This window comes from Triturus cristatus, chromosome 3_2 (genome assembly GCF_964204655.1).
Source record: "Triturus cristatus chromosome 3_2, aTriCri1.1, whole genome shotgun sequence".
Taxonomy (NCBI): Eukaryota; Metazoa; Chordata; class Amphibia; order Caudata; family Salamandridae; genus Triturus; species Triturus cristatus.
This window is the reverse complement of record NC_140584.1, coordinates 743,795,718-743,813,883: the sequence shown is the minus strand read 5'-3', so window position 1 is coordinate 743,813,883 and position 18,166 is coordinate 743,795,718. Positions and strand designations below refer to the sequence as shown.

Genomic DNA, 18,166 nt, shown 5'->3' with positions numbered 1-18,166 from the left:
CAGATGGAATTGGAATTCGATAACATTATTTTATGCCGAATATTAAATTTATGAGTTGGAATGTATGTGGGCTGAACCAAGCCAATAAAAGACAGTTGGTTGCGGAAGAGCTGAAGGTTTTCAAGCCTGATATAGTGGGATTAGTGGAAACCCATGTGGCCTTTAAAGATAGAGATTATCTGAAACAGTTAGGTTACGAATTGATTGTCTGTACTTCTCAGTCAGTACCCATTCGGGGGTCGCATTGTTGAAGACTAAACAATCCGAGGTTAAGACTTTACGTACACTGGCTAACTCTAAGGGAAGATGGGTGATTGCTCAGCTTACTGTCTGTGGCCAAAAAATGATAATATGTACAATTTATGGCCCTAACAATGATTATCCCGATTTGTTTTCCTATCTTAGTTCTGAATTGTTAGAATGGACTGGGGATCTTATGTGATGGGCGATTTTAACTGTATATTAGATAAGAAAATCGATACCACAAATGTAAAAGCAAGAACTAGAATGGTTCAGGTGAGGGCAGCTATACAAGATTTGCTTCATCTTCATCAATTGGAGGATGCTTGGAGAATGCTATTCCCCTCAATGCCAGGTTTCACTTTATTTTCATATCCGCATAAACAATACTCTCGCATTGATCTGATTTTTACTAAATATGTTTTGTTGGAGAAATCCACTATGATGGTATGTCCTAAGATCACTTCGGACCATAACCCCATTATGCTTACTATATTTATGGGTTCTGATGTAGCTATACAAACCAGGGATTTCTCGTTTCCGAGGCATCTTCTTAAGAATCTGGACTATATTACACACATGCTAGAGGTCCTCAGGGAATATTTAGTAAATAATCTACATTCTACATCTCTTGCCCTGGTTTGGGATTGTTTAAAGGCATATGTGAGGAGGGTCACATTCTAGTATATTGTTAAACAAAATCGGTCTTATCTTAATCAGCTCGATAGCGAACATAGGATATACATGAACTTAGAGCAGCAACATGCACAATTAATTGCTCTGAAGGACACTGAGGAACAACAAATGTATTTGCAGATCATTGATATAAGAGCGAAGCTTGGTAGAAGGCTTAAAGATAAAGCAGCTAGTAATTATCTTAAGTTTAGAACTAGGCAGTACGAGTACGGAGAGCGGGTCGGACGAGTTTTGGCCTATCAACTAGCTGATCGAAGAGCTAAGGTTTACATTAAGAAAATAAATGGGTCAAATGGTGTTGTTTTTTCGAAACCGCAAGAAATTGTGGAGCAATTTAGGATATTTTATGCGGATCTGTATAATGAGGCAAGTAGTTTTAATTCTCAATCGGCTATAGCTTATTTACAAGAAAGTGGGCTACTTCTGCTAGATCCTTCTCAAACCTAGATTCTGGAGGGAAATGCTGATCTAGCAGAGCTTAATCTTGCAATGGGGGCTTTACCCACTGGTAAAGCAGTGGGTGAAGATACCATTCCACTTGAGTTTTATAAAAACATTTAGGGATGTTTTGACTCCAGTCTTTCTTGAACTGGTTAATGAGATACTTGATGGAGGTGACTCCCCTCCCTCGTGGAACAAAACTAATATCATTGTTTTTCCTAAAAAAGGTAAACCACCCGATAATTTGAGCTCATATAGACCAATATCCCTTATTAATTCAGATGCCAAAATTTTTTCAAAGCTTTTGGCATCCTGCTTAGCTCCTCTGATTCATTTGTTAGTTTCAGAGGAACAGCATGGCTTCATTCCTGGTAGGGATACTGCTGCACATATAAATACTGCTATAGCCGCGTTTGATATTGCCAACCATTTGGATCAGCGAATTGGTATGCTGATGTTAGACGCCGAGAAAGCCTTCGATCGGGTGGCCTGGGGTTCTTTGTGGTGTACAATGGTTTCTTTTGGTCTCGGTCGGAGGTTTGTCTCGGCGGTTCAGAAACTTTATTGCAAACCTACCTCCGTAATTAAGTATAGCGGTTTTGCTTCATCTTCTTTTAGTATTTCTCGGGGTACGCGGCAAGGTTGCCCGCTTTCTCCTTTATTATTTGCGTTGTATATTGAGCCCTTTATTAGACACCTTCTTCACAATAAGCTTATTTCACAGGTTTTTTTTTAATGGTATCTCTCTAAAAGTCCCTGCTTATGCACACGACATCGCTGTCTTTTCCACAAGGCCAGCAGAAGCTATTATAGTGATAACCCAAGAGGCGCAACAGTTTGGGTCTTTCTCTGGATACAAACTTAATTTAAATAAGACACAGTCAATTCTTAACTTTACACCGATAGAAGCCCCATCTTCGTTAGGTATTACAGCATCGGCTATGTATTTAGGTGTGTGTCTCAGTTCTCGTACTGATGACCTCTTCGAATTAAATTATATACCGCTGTTGAAAAAGGTTACTATCGACTTTCGTAGGTGGCATAGGCTACCACTGACCATTATCGGGAGGTGTAATATAGTTGCCACAACAAATCTAACAGAATTAAAGACAGCTACTGGGCCCTGTTACAGGCAGAACTTGATCTCTTCTGAAACCTTCAATAAGGCTGTTTCGTACTATGATTTGAACAGAAACCAGACGGCAGTGGATGGAGTACGTTATTTGCTGCAAAGTGTGAGTTTATTTGGCGGTTAACCAATTTCTCTATATGGTCTGGGACTACCGAACTTCCTCCTCCCACCCTGCGCATAACCACATTTCTAATGATGGACATGAGAAGGGAGTTTCTTTTGAGGCGGGGGTCGTAAAACCCCCGGCCGTATTTATTAAAATATGAAAACAAAATTAAAATGGAAATAAACATTATTTACACAATCATACGCAGAAACATAACACGACATTTGATTACAATTCATATACACAGATATCAGATGGCTAACCTTAACATATTTCTAATACATAGTTTTTCCTATCCGAATCTAACATCTGGATCATAATCATACATTAATTACTTTCTGCGTATCCTATTTGGGCCTACGGCAAGGTCGCTAACCGGTGTCAGATCCTTATCAATTAGCCACGCTCTCCCGTAGGAGTTGCGCATGCGCAGAGGGCCCGCTTACGGAGAGGGTACTTCCCCCCCCCGGTTACCCCCATACATTCCCTAAACTCCATTAAAATTTGGGGCTCTTGCACTCTGCGCCATTTAGTGACGTCCATGCCAGTGCTGGGTGGCCAACCATCCTAAAGAAAGCGTGACTCCCCCCTTTCCCCGCACCCATCCAGCCAACCGGATGTACCGCCCCTGGAGTTCTAGGAGAGACCCCTTGTCCCTCCCCCTGGGGGACCCCATCCGAGAATGGCGCCGCCCCCTAAGGACCTTAAATTTACTGCTCACCAGTCATGACCTTACCGCCTGACCAAGGAATAGCAATAAATACGACGATTGATGACCTGTAAACGGGAAAACGCCTAAGGAACAAAACCATACCGTCAACTTCATTGCCAATGACCATATTGCTACAGGGGATGCGTGCAGTATGCCTGAGAGCGCGGGACAAAGAGTCCGAGTCCCGCGCTCCCCGGCCTTTTATTATTCCAACTGGGGGCAGGCCAGTTCTAACTGGCCTGCCCCCTGCCCTCCCTCGATCCGGAAGCGCCTTAAATCGCTTCCGGGCCGAGGGATCACCCCCACCAGCCAATCCCCGCCGCGGCGCGCCCACCGCGTCATACCGACGCGGTGGAACGCGCCGGGCCGGGCGAGCAGGCAAGGGGGGAGGGGGGGAGGAGGGGGTCGGTGCCCCGCCATATCTGCGGCAGGGCCGATAGCGGCCCTGCCTTTCCCGCACCTTAGCCGCTGCCTGCTGTAGAAGGATGGCCTGAAGAAAATCCAACTTGGTCGGATCAGCAGTTGTTTTCAGTTACCAACTGAACCAGAGGCAAGCAAAGAATTTAAACAAGCATTGGTAAATGCATTAGGTTTCTCCTATCTGATTAGCAATATTTTTTTTAAGTTTTAGCTTGGTATGCAGTTGTGCAATATAATTTAATGGAACTTTGTAAAAGTGTTATGACTTGTTTGAGAAAGGCAAATAATCAAAAGGTAACATTGTGTGCATTGCTATGCAAGGAAGAACACTAGTTATCAATGGTGTAAGTAACAAAGAAGAGAACATGAGCAGAAGAATGTGAAACTATTAAGTGGCTGCAGGTTTTTTGTGACATAATTCATTTCAGGCAGGCTTCACTTTCCCTGATCGTTGCAAGTGCACCATGGCGCTGTGGGGACTGTACGGATCTGACTTGAATGCACTTTCTTTTCTTAAGTCACAAATGTATAAAGCAGTTAAAAGTCTGGAAACCACTATACAGCCCAGCAACCAGTTCACTCGCAATAATAATAACAATAATCTTTATTCGGCATAAAAAGAAATATGACCATAAAAAAGACAATTTAAAATACACATACATTAGATGTGAACATTATCTGGAAAGCCGCCAGATGTACAGGATGAGAAAACATGGAGTCCCTAATGTATTGTATTTCCCGCAGGTGTCTTAAATTCATAACTCTTCCAACAACCCATTCTTAAATTAAGTTTAAAAAGTAGTCAATAAAATTCGGATTTAACATTTAAATAACGTAAAAGAGCTGCACATAAAAAAAAACGCAAGGATATGTTATTTAATGAGTCTCAAGCAGAATCTAGCTTGGCAACGCCTCGGAGTGAAGCTTCGGCCGTCGTTAATGAGATAACCGGGGGCATAAGAGAGAGTAATAATTTAGTAACTCCACCTCGTGTCAGATTAGAGCGGAAAGACAGTACTCGGCTCATATCGTCTGAGGGGGAAAAAATGACTGAAACGATAATTCCAGCTGCTTCCTCTGAACTTGAGTCCGGGGATTTTTACTCGGTTTCAGAGAACTCAATTTCCTCCTCTGAGGAATTGGCCACGCAGTACTCAAAACAAATGACCTTTGAACGCGAATTTGAGTCTGATGAGGACGAAGTGAATGTCAGTGGCGAGTATGAGGAGGAGGATACCCCAATTACGGTTAGAGGCGCCACTGAAGTATCTATGACAGAGGGAGTTACTGATGCTCAAAATGCTCAAGATGTACAAGCCGGAGATATTACACTTGCTACAATCTATCAGACTATTCTGAGTCATATGGATAAAACGGCATTAGAAAGCCAAAAAATTCAAAACTCCTGTCGTAAATTACAAGGATCGATAAGAAGGCTGGTGAAAGCACAGTCAGATTTCGGAGAACGCTTCACGGAAGCTGAAACCAGGATTTCCAATATTGAGGATGAACTGATTAAACAAAAATCGGTCACTGAGACTTTGAACAGTAATAAAGAGAATGTATTGTGGAAACTGGCCGATATGGAAAATCGCTCTCGTCGGAATAATTTGAGATTAATGCAAATTCCTGAGGGTAATGAAGGGCAAGATCCACGGAAATTTGTAGTAGATCTTTTTCAGAAGGCGTTCCCAAAATTGAATAAATGGGATTGGGAGCGGGAAATTGAAAGGGCTCAGATTCCCGTTTAATATTCAATCCCGCCCTGGTCAGAACCCCCCTAGACCCAGACCACTTCTTGTTGCTTTTCTGCAAACTCGGCCAAATACTCAATCTATGGCTGATGGATTTACTTTTTTTTCTACACCGGATTACTCAAAGCATACAATGGACGTTCGGTGGCAGCTGCGACAGTTAGTGGACTTATTTAAAAAAAAGGGCACCCAGGCGTATGTTATGAATCCCGCTAAACTTAAAGTGATATATAAGGATAAATCAAGATTCTTTACCAATGTAATCTCAGCTAAGGAATATTTACAACTACTGAAGGATTCTTAATTCTTTATAGAATTATTGCGAATTATTTTGCAACTCCTGCTGAATCGAATGCCTAATATTAGGGTAATTGTACTAAATCATTATTATTTATTTATGTATGATCTGTCTAGGATCATAGATTATTGATTAGATTAGATAACTATAGGGTCCACAAGGCAGGAAGGGTTTCTGTATTGTTTTTCTGGTTTGCCGTGGGGATCAGCAGCGAAGGGATCACGCTCATCTCCATCTATAGGACTGTGTCCTAAAGCCCGAATCAAGGGAAGGGAGGGTGGGCTCTTGCAGAGGCCGGGGGGAGGTCAGGGGTTCGGGAGGGGCAAGAGCTATTGGGTAGGGTGTAGGGATTGGGATGGGTGGGGGAGTAACGCAAAAAAAAAATTCCATGATAGTTACACGGGAGAGGGATGGCGATGAAAAGGTTATTTTTGTTTCATTTGTTGATATTCAGTTTGTAAATCTGTTCAACTATTGGATAAGCAGTGTTAATGATTATTTTTGGACTTTGAGAAAAAGCGTGTATGATACGTAGTATTAAGATCTGTTCATTCAATGTTTCGGGACTTAATTGTAGTAATAAAAGGCGGAGAATAGCTGCAGAAATACGATATATTCGACCTGATATTTTATGTCTACAAGAGACTCACTTACCTTGGGATAAAAGGACACTTATAGCAGACCTGGGCTATATGCTGATTGTTGCCTCTCAACAAACTAACAATACTAGAGGTGTTATGATCCTTTCTAGAACTGGATACTGCACGGTGGGCCGTAAACTAGCTGATAAATGGGGTAGGTGGGCTATATCAGAAATTACAGTATCTGGAATGGCTCTCACCATTTGTACAATATATGGTTCCAATTTAGATGAGGCCGAAGTCTTGCAGCAATTAAATATTGAACTTGCCAACTGGAGAACTCCGCTAATTCTATGTGGAGATCTCAATATTAATTTGAATACCCGAGAGTTAATGGCTGGTTTAGAACATTATAATGGACGTAAACCACGAGTATTTAAGGCCTTATATAATTTAGTAATTGATCACGGTTTGATTGATATATGGAGTAAATGGTATTCTACTCTTCCGGGATATACTTTTTATTCTGCACCCCATAAGAAACTTGTCCGGCTAGATTATTTTTTTACGTCTTCAATTATACAACATCAGACTAAGATACAAACCTTCCCCAGAGTTACCTCGGATCACTCTCCTATATTACTTGAATGTTTTATTTTAAGGGACTCTAGAAACATAAGGAGCTTTTCATTTGATAGGAAGCTGTGCTTTGACGAACAATATAGAATTCACATGATGGAGTGGATGACAGAGTACTTTAAAATTAATTTAGGCACTGTTAACATCTCAATACTTTGGGATACTTTCAAGGCCTGTTTTAGAGGAGAAGCAATACATTTTGGTTTATATAATCAAAATAAATTACGGTCTCAAATGGGGGAGCTTTATGAATTACTAAAGGCCGCAGAAGTAGATCTTGCTAAACCAATAAAGATATTGGACAATCTATCACAGATCACTGTAATAGAAGCAAAAATCGCACAATGTAAGGCGACTATAACCGGGGTCTGGGCGGAAGAGATTGCTCGGAAATATTTAGTAAACAAAAGACATATTCATGAATATGGTGAATCCATAGGTCGCTCTTTAGCGTTAAGATTAAAAATGAAAGCGACTTCGCGACTGATCTCTAAATTACAGGATCAAACTGGGACAGTACGTGAATCACCAACGGCTATATTAGATATTTTTCATCAATTTTATTCTGAACTTTATACTCAGCAGTCAGAGCCTACTTTAGTTCAGATTCCGGATGCCTGTATATTAATCAACTAACTAAAATAGAGGCAGAAGTTCTGGATAGCCCCTTCACTATGGCAGAACTAGAGATTGCTGTTACGAGCATTCCGAATGGCAAAGCTGCCGGCCCCGATTTCATTCCGGGGGAAGTTTATAAATGCTTCTTTAAGTCATTGAGGTTTGTGATGCTAGAAACGTTTAGGATGGCACAAACTGGAATTGCCCCAAACACATGGAATGAAGCATCAATAGTCGTGTTCAGTAAAAAGGGGAATCACCAGAGCTACCTGGCTCTTACCGACCAATATCCTTGCTTAATTGTGACAGTAAGCTTTATTCTAAAATGATCTCGAATCGCTTATCCAAGGTCATCTCGTCATTAGTTACAACTACTCAGCACGGTTTTATACCTAAAAGAGGAACGGTCTGTCATATTAATAAGGTTATAACCCTATTTGATATTGCAGAAGTGGAAAAGAGGGACTTGGCATTGATACTGCTCGACGCGGAAAAAGCTTTTGACCGTGTAGAGTGGGGCTATTTATGGGAAGTGATGAGAAGGATCAGATTTCTTAACTGCAATTCAAGTTCTATATAAAACTCCTAATGTGAGAATCACTGCTATGGGCCTTAAATCTGATAAGATTAACATTACTAGAGGGACACGACAAGGGTGCCCTTGTTCACCTCTGCTTTTTGCGCTGTATATTCATCCTTTTATTATTAGTTTACAGAATTCGCTCTATATTAAACCTTTTGTGGCTTCAGGTGTCTCCCATTCTGTATTTGCATATGCAGATGACATCGCTATAACGACAACTGATCCTAGGGAGGAAATAGTAGAGATCGAATCATTAGCTAGAACTTTTGGAGCTATATCAGGGTATAAATTAAATTCTGCAAAAACCCAAATTCTATGTACAAAAAGCATACAGTTTAACGATTCTCGCGTAACAGAAGAGGTTACGTATCTAGGCATTAAAATTAGAACTCAAATGTCAGAGATAGTTGATAGTAATTGGAAAGAGATCATACTTCAAATCAGGCAATCGTTAGATAGATGGAGTAGACTTCAACTATCAATAATAGGTAGAGGAAATATCATCAAGATGAGTGTCCTCGCCAAGATTCTATATCTATTTCGTAGCATTCCACTTGAATTTTCTCACAAATAATTACAGCAATTACAAATTATTTGTGGAAAATTCTTCTGGGCTCCGGGTAAAGTTCGAAGAGGTATGAAATGGCTAACATTACCAGAAGAAAGAGGAGGACGAAGCTTGCCTGATTTTTTAAGTTATTATTATGTTTGTTTTTTGCAGAAAATGAGTTATATTTTGACAGGTGACCCGCCGAAAAATGATGCTGAAGCTCCATCTATTTTTTTTTTAATGCTGGGAGAGCATGCTAAAGGGTGTTTATTAAAGGAATTGGAGGGTCACTATTACAAGCACACTCGCTTTAAGGTACTGTCTTCAGCGTTTAGAGTATGGAGAAACATTAAGAAATTGATCAATTTTGGTAGAATCTCATATTACACACCCTTCGATGCGGATAAAGTACTCCCCTCTGTTTTTTGGGATAATAACGCAAAAATTTGGGTCAAAAAAGGGATTTCCAAAATTGGGGATTTATATGATATTAAAGCAATATTTTTAACATATGCTGAATAGGTAGAGAAATATCAGCTATCTCAATCCTCATTCTTTAAGTATCTTCAAGTTCGAGATTTTTGTTTTAAAAATCAGATTGCGGCATCTTCTAATAACTTATTAGAAGGGATTCGTCTTCAAAAAAGGATTGCTCCACTTTATCAGGTTTTGATGGAATATAGACATGATGATATTCAAAAATATAATCAGTATTGGATAAAACAGTTGGGAGACCCCCAAATTGATATATCTGAATCTTTAATATTGTCAAAAGAGATTTGTCTTGCCGCTAACTTAAAAGCTCAAGTCTACAAGACGCTTTTTAGGCTATATTATACTCCTAAACGTATGGTAAATTGGGGAAACAAATATGATGGGAAATGTTTTCGATGTGGGGATTCAGAAGCTGATATGGCGCATATTTTTTTTTATTGTATAAAACTTTCTCATTTTTGTAAGAGAATTGAATCATTTGTGTCGCTGGTACTGGCATGCCCTTTCAAAATTTCGCCTACACTTATGCTACTGGGAATAGGTCAAAAAACAGATAGACACTTAGTAGACCATAAGTATTTTTTATTTCTTGCAATGACTGTGGCACGATTATGTATTGCTTCAGAATGGCTATCACCTGATGCTCCTACTTTTGAAATTTGGAGATCCAAGCTGTATCGTATTTATGAAATTGAGTGGAATTTGTATGCATTGAGGGGGGCCCGGAAAAAACGTATTGGTCTATTAATTTGGGGAGCATTAACAAATTTCTTAGAGAATGGTTGAATTTGGAAAAAGGGGATATATTCAGTAATTAAGTTTTGTATGCTTTTAATCAATGTTACTTTTCACTGCCAAAATGTTTATGTGATGTATCAATTAAAGGAACTGTCATGGACAATAAAAAAAAAAAAAAAGAAGAGCTGCACATAATCCCAAAAAGTAACCCACAATTCAAGACATTTATAGCAGCCAACCACAATGCAAGATTTGTGAATGCTCTTGTGACCCTCAATCACCTCTAGTGGTTCTTATCCTCAAAGCCGATCTTAAAAAATTAGAAACACAGACGAGTGTAAAAGCATCAGCTGAGAGCTGCAAACACAGTAAGGCAACACGTGCCTGCCTAAATCTAAGCTTTTTTTAAAAACCCCTTGAGGAACACTCGGCTAGGATATAAATAATATATGTGCAGAGAAGGACAGTTCATTCACAGAGAAACTACACTGACCAGCATGCCCTATTGGTGCCTGTGCACTGAAGGGCCTGTGGATGCTTGCCACGTCTGCTGTCGAGTCTGGAAACCACTATACAGTCCAGCAACATGGTCACTCACAAAGTAACTACACTAACTGATGTTTCCTTGAGGTGCCTGTGCACTAAAGGGCCTGTGGATGCTTGCCACGTCTGCTGTCGAGTCTGGAAACCACTATACAGCCCAGCAACACGTTCACTCACAAAGACACTACACTAAACAATATTTCCTTGAGGTACCTGGGCACCGAAGGGCCTGAGGATGCTTTCCACATCTGCTGTAAAACAAGAAAAGCAAAGGGTTTAAACTCAAGAGTCCAAGTATCCAATAAATGCCAAGAGGTTCAGTCAGAAAACAGTATTCCCTGAATGAACTAGACCTCCCTTTTCTCGCAATGTTACGTGCCCTGAAGATTTTCTGAAGTGAGACGTTTTGCACCGGATGGCCGCAAATAGAGACTCTGCGGGAGATTCTAAATCTTTTGTAAAAATGCTGTTCTAATTTGAGCTCACACCATAGGGACTTGGAAACTGTGACTACAGTTTGCGGAATGTGCGGACCAGTATTTGCCCTGAAGAAGCCCGCATGGGTGATACGCGTTGGCTGTTGTATGTAAAGAATAAAAGGATTAACAAACTTCAAAAGCGAAAGACTCAATATTTCTGTCATCGTTTTGTGAATCATTTGTGGGATTTGTACCCTATGAATTTATTTTCTTGTTTTAATGCCTCTCCCACCTTTCTTTATTGCTATGTTGTGTTTGAAACCATAATTGGTGGCTGTTTTCAGGTGGTGGGCATTGTCTTCTGGATATAATATAGAATAACACGTGTACTTTGTGCAGCAAGATATACCCTGCCGCCGTATGAAGTAAAGTGGCGGTGTATGGTGCTTTAAAATAGCAAGTGCTCCCTGTTCTATTTTGGCACAAGTTCCTCTAAAAGCAGTGACAGAATCATTTGTCACATAGCCATACTTAAGTATTGAATTGCTGTACTGCGGAATCTGCCTGTTTGTTATCTTAGGTTACTACATTGCTATAGGAGCCGGTATCTGGCATGTTCAGGGCACTCCATCAACACACATTCCAAAACACGTAGCCATCCTGCCCACTCACTAATCCTGCTGGAGCAGGGGGTGTGTTGCAAATTAACAAACAAATGAAGGAAATAGAGTGCCTATTTTCAAAGGGGTAGATTATGATATAGTGGAACTTTACAGATTCTTAACTATAAACACCAGAAATTAATATATTAAATGTTACTTTAAACAAAATAATATGTGAATTGTTCGTACTACAGAAAGTAGGTTCTTTTTTTACAGTGATAAAAATAAAATAGCGTTTGTAAGCTTGAAACATAACACTGATGTAAGCCCTCATGCTTTGAGGAAATCATAGTTTTGCTTTTCGTCTAATTAAGCCTCCGAACAGAAACGCACCACAGATGCATGCAGCCAGGGAAAGTAAACGGTATGCAGCGTTAACCAAAAGAAAAAGTTTGAACCACCAACGCAGGTGGAATGAGCAGTTAGGCCACTGGAAACTGATAAGAACGACAGAGAAGGGAGAACAGGCTACAACCAATAGAAACTAAGGTAAGCAAACTGGCAAGCATATGGACCAATGAGAACTGAAGATTAAAAGTCCGTCTTAAGATATATTAAAAACAATAGATTTCACAAGCACTGTGCAGGCGAAACCTAAAAATGGTTGAGCAGAGCGTTCATCAGTTCAATAGCATGCGCAAGAACGTGAGGAAGGAAGAGATCAAACGGGAATCCGATTTCCACTGAAGAATTGCCATCCGAGATTCATCAAGTGAAATCAGGTCAAATCTAAGTAAGGTGCTTGTAGAGTTGCACCTTAGGTCCTTGCAAGGAAGATGCCACCTCGAAATTGGCAAAAGAGCCCCGATGTTCTCCATTTTCTCCATAAAAAAACGTGACTATATAATTCATTAGTAGCATAAATCTAAGTACGACAGACTTTGGGATGAAGAAAATGATTTATAATTTTAAAAGTTTCATGGTTTGAATTATAAGCCTGTCTGATTCTGTGTGCAAAACAATTATGCTTGAGTAGCTTAATGGGCGCCTGATGCCAACACAACTCCATTCTCACCCAAGATCAGGGCTTTAAATGGGCCGGTACTCACCGGTACTGAGTACCGGCACTTTTTCATTTTCTCCCCTTGAGTACCGGCTCTTTCCTAGAACGAAGAGAGTACCGGTACTCATGGGACCTGACTTCAACCCAGGCAGTGCTTCCTTAATCCCTCCACTGATACCTCTGCAGCACCTTTAACAAGCACTGCACGGAATTAATCACGGGAGCTCTTGTCACCAGGAACCAGCGTGAGCTGCTTTGGAAGTTTGGAAGTCATCATAGAGGGGGTGGGGGTCTGAAGAGTGGTTATCTTATCCATTGTGAGACATTTTAAGGGTAACCAGTTCCTCTCTTATAGTACATGTGGCATATACGTGCAAGATATCACTGCATGCCTGACACTCTATGTCCCTGGGAGATCTGAAATTAAGATCTCCCAGCGACATAGAGTGTCAGGCATGCAGTGATATCTTGCACGTATATGCCACATGTACTATAAGAGAGGAACTGGTTACCCTTAAAATGTCTCACATATACTTATTGAGGAGCATGGGTACAGGACCTCTATAAAAATTAGCTCTTCTTTTTCCCCCCTTGATTAAATATCTTATCCATTGTTCTTTTCACTGTGGGGCTGAGAGGGGGCTGTAAAATCAAATGGGTGGCGGTGGGACATACTGTTCAGGATTGAATATTCCAGCAGCGTTTCATTTAAAAGTGGGTTTATGGCTGTGGGAGTGATGTTCACTGAGTGTAATCAAACAGCGGCCCATTAAGTGCACCTGACAGGCGCCAGCTGGCATGTCCGTCTCGGCCTCGGACCCCTCCCGGGTACAGGCCTCGCTGGCCTGCCCTGGGTGTATGATCCACCGGAGGGCACCGTTCTTCAGCTCTTATTAAGCAAGTGCTTCACTGGCTACCATTACAACTTGATCTATATTTCCAGAGTCCCTCTTCATTCTAAAACTTTATCTTATTTTGAAATGTGTTCTTTCTGTAAAGTATAATAATGACTCATACGAGTAACAGTAACTCCTTCCAGAATGAGTACGCTAATGTAGAGGGAGGACGAGGCAAGACTTTCAAAACTATGAAACGTGTTTCTTTATATCAGATAAGTGCCAAGTGTTTGTGTATGTGGTTGAGAAAACAAGTAGGTGCTGGAGGAAGGCACAGAACTCTGGCTGCTGTTTCAGAATGAGTCACAGAAATAAACACAGCTCACTCGAAAGAACACACTCTTCGGATACTCTTCAATTTTACTAAAAATTTTTTGAAAACAAATGTTCATGAAATGCTCGATTTCACTGTTGCACAAATAAAACACACACTCCACAAATAGACACGCACCGTAGGCAAACACAGTAGTGATGCACACAACACAGTAACGGATACATGCACACAAACCATAATGCACAGACATGGATGAGTACATACTGAACAGATGTACATGCACCAAAGATTCATGCCCAAGCACGAACACGCAAACACTTGCGAAAACCACAAGCACGGACACAAAGCACACACATTCCATCGGTAGACACACACACACACAACATGCACATATACAATTAAACACATACCAAATGCACACTAACTCAAAAAAAACTATGGAGCTTCCACTGGTCACCTTACATTATCTTCCTGCGCCTTTCTTCACAGCATGACATTTGATGACGAGCAAAAGACACACAATTGATGGACAGAATGCAGAACAAATCAAAACATTACTGTTTTTGTTGCATAGAGCCTTGTGTTACCTACAGGTCAAAAGTTAAGATCCTTGTAATATAGCTTAGTGAGTTATGACCCTGCATCAAGGACCTGCCTGCAAACAAGAAGGCATATATTTAGAACCTCGCTGTTATTTCCTCAATCTTTTCTTATTTTAAGGATGCTAAAAAAGGCTACTTTGGGTAGTAATAAACACTTATCAGTAAGTGCCATATATATAGTTATTAGTGAGATAACTAATGGACAGATACATCCGACATTCTAACAATGCATGCAGATTTTGTGCATACAACCTTGGCAAAGTCCAAAAGCTAACCCCGCCCCTTGTCCCACCTTAGCACCTCCCTAAACTCCGCCCACTGCTCCTTTTGGGGAGTACCTGCACTTATTTTTTTCCATTTAAAGCACTGCCCAAGATGCTGCAGTTTTAGATTCATAGGCAAACGCGGCATATGACTAGGGCTTTAAGTGGGATGAAAAAACTGGGAGGGGTCTCTCAAAGGGGTGTGGCCTATGTACTTATGGGCGTGGCTTAAAACACCTAAGCTAAAAACCTGTGCTTGGTATAGTGAGCTGTCCGACTGGTATGTTGCTGTTTCTGTCATTGCATCCAGATATATAATACAGCAAGTACCATTTGTCCGTAAATTTGGGGATGGCAGCAAGCTGTGCTGTTCCCCTGGAGAAGCCCTAATTAGAGTTTAAATGTTATCGCTATCTGGGTCAGCTCCCACTTCTCTATTAAACAGTAGAGGCTGCGGCAGCCCCTCCCCGACTTCACACAGACTGAGTAATGGCACATTATCATTCTGATTTCGGCTGATGGTCACATACAGAATGCCAATGGTTCCTTGGGTAGTTACAGCAGAGATTGTGACTACTCCAGCATCTGCCTAGGGCATGGCATTCTGTTTTTGTCGAGGAGCTGTGCTGGAAGCAAAAACAAAAATCCGAATTAATGTAGGCCAATCTTTTCATGAACTCGTGAGAATTATAAGGTGAATATATTTGATTAATCTAGATGTTTACATTCCATTAGAGTTCTACATAGTACCGTGTAAAACACGTTTCATATTATTAGTTATACAAAAGTATAACCCGGCCACTACTCCGTTCAATAGAAAAAAATCCCTTCTAGATGTGCGCTATACAGCCGACTCTTCCTTCCGAGTGATCTGGGGGAAAGGGTTCAAAACCCAACTATAAGATGTAGTTGGATTCTGGCATTTGTAGGGTAATCTACGTCAAAATAAAAGTGTTTTCAGCAGTCATTGGCGGTATATTCAACATGTCATCTGTACAGTTCAGAACACAGAACACCACATGATGACAAACTCAGCTGAAGGTCACAGGGTTGACCCACAGCTGCATAGGTACAAACTCAGCTGAAGGTCACAGGGTTGACCCACAGCTGCATACGTACATTCACTGATATATTAGCTATGCAGGTTTTACCGGCATTCTCCACCATTTCCAATGTTAGGTGGATTGAAGCACTTGTATTTCACACACCTAGAAATCTTCCTGATCTTGGTATGTGTTCACTTAGACAAGTTTTGCAATGTACTCTGGGCGTGCATTTGCTGTCTAAAATATCTGAGTCGTGCAGTGAAAGGCATGGGAGGACAGCTATAGAAATTGGGAAAATCTGCTAGTAGCTGTGACTCAATGTTCTAGGTCCTGTGTAAGAAATTGGATTGTAAACTGATGGGCAAGCTGAGCTTAATCTTTGTACTGAATTTTGACCCTTTGTCCTGAATTTTTACTCTCTGTGTCCTGAATGTGCACCCATGCCAGTTGGTCACCCTAGTTGCATAAGATAAAAAAACAACGACTATGGCTTCGTTGTTTAAAATATTGAAAATGCTTCACTTCTAAAATGATGAGACTGTGAAACAACTATAACTCGCCTCTTTGAATTTACATCAGTCAGTGAAGGGTGGTACTGCTGCGGAGTTAAGTTTTTTAATTTCACCCGGAGGGTGGGGGCAGAAATGGAGAGCCGATAGAGACCCGTCTCAGCACCTGACTTCTTTAGAAATGCCAATGCTGAGCACCTGTAAGACCCGCCCCACGCTTAAAACCCTGCGTATGACAATATGAAAGAAGCATGTGAGCAAATACTATACCTCCGTAGAAAGTATGCATGTTTAACTGCTAATAAATACAAATCATAATTTTTTCCCGGGTGCTCACATCAAACAAAATTAATTCATGCCCTGAATCTCTGCTTTAAAACAGACTTCTCAATGAAACACTATGGCCGCAGATCATACTTTCTGTCACCAATCTGAGCTCACGTCCACAAATGCTGCAATCCTATCAGCAGCCCGCCACACGTTAAACCACTTTCTTAATAATCCTCCCTGCCAAGAAGCTACTTAGGGTTTCTCTTAAGCAGTGGACGCACAGGTTGTTGTTGGTTATTCGGGAGGTAAGCGCAGCTGACTTAGGGCTTGACACCATCTACGCTGGAGGGCCTTTTTCCTGTTGCCACAGTAAAACTATCATTTCACCCAACAAGCCAATTGCGCCCGAACCGCAGAGGAGGAAATCGGATAATCAACAGCACTTCCCAGTAGACGGCCTCGTGGTGCCCTTGGCTTACCGGACGACGTACGGTTCTCATTAGTGTGCAAACTCGCACATAAAAACCTGCAACGAGCAATTCTGTTGAGATAACACAAAAACCCATTCTAGAAATATTCTCACTCCTGACGAACTCATTACATTGGTAGTGGAACTATTTATAAGATTAATTTAAAAAAGAAGGCCGTGGAACACCACTTCCTTTAAGAGCGGGCTACGATGGGTATAAATACCTCTACAGCAATGCAGCGTTCCATGCTCTTACGGATAAGGAAAATGACTCTGCCGTCACTGACCCGGAAACGGAACTTCCCTTTCGCCTCTCACCAGCGGAAAAAAACAAAGGAATAACATTGGTAATATCGTGGCTTAATAAATGAAGAGAATTTTAACAGAGAAATGAGTCCCAAACAATTAAAGTACGTCTTTGGACAGATGCTGTAAATAAAAGATGAATTTTATAGATAGAGCTTTATTTTCGATATATATTGCAAATTGCATGGCATTTTTGAAGCATTCTTTCCAGATTCTTAAATCGCTTCATGCAGGATAAAAGCGACCACTACATTTGCTTCGACGCCTAAAATGTAGGTGGACCCGCTACAAATGGAGAAATTATGCAGCTCCGTCTAGAGGGGACGGCAGGTTGGACTTTATTTTGTAGTGCATTTAAGCGTTCGCATATTTATCGGTGTCAAACATACAGTATTGAATGATATACATTCACAGTCCTCTATTTGTACCTTATATGTTTTTATGAAGGTTAATTTAAATATAGAGGGCAGGGCCTCTGACCTCCTGGTCAGTGACCCAGCTCTCCGCCCGTGCCGCTGCCCTTTTCACCTCGCTCTAGGTAGGGATTTGAGCCTGTTGCTTGAGTTATTAGCCTTATTTGTATTTTGCCTTATTTTGCTCTAGGTCAGGGGTCTCCAACCTTTTCTGTAGCAAGAGCTCCTTGAGTTCAAAGGAAATCTCTTTGAGCTAATAATATTATTAGAGATACAGTGGTAATTACATTTGACATGATTATATTAGTGGCCACCATATGCAAGATTTTGTGCAGTGATCACCTCTGTGGTTTAGGGATGGTTGCCAGCAGTAATGTAAAAAAATGTTTTGTAGATGTGGGATGCCGCTACACCCATGGCAAAGTGTGGCTAGCAGCACATTAATAATATTAGTAACAGTCTCCCCAACATTGTTTGATATTTACCAG

The 18,166-nt window shown here is 40.9% G+C and overlaps 1 protein-coding gene across 4 annotated transcripts in view; it reads right to left on the bottom strand.

Annotated features, from left to right (window-relative positions):
- The window catches only part of OSGEPL1 (O-sialoglycoprotein endopeptidase like 1), a 243,697-nt gene extending 226,415 nt beyond the window's left edge, over window positions 1-17,282 (bottom strand). For 3 of the 4 annotated variants that reach the window (XM_085648811.1, XM_085648813.1, XM_085648814.1), the window contains exon 1: window positions 17,184-17,282. The gene's annotated coding sequence lies outside the window, so the exon portion shown is untranslated. Of the gene's footprint in view, window positions 1-16,969; window positions 17,021-17,183 lie in introns of those variants that run through there. The other variant, XM_085648812.1, reaches the window with a different exon arrangement.
- Between the last annotated feature and the right edge of the window lie 884 nt (window positions 17,283-18,166).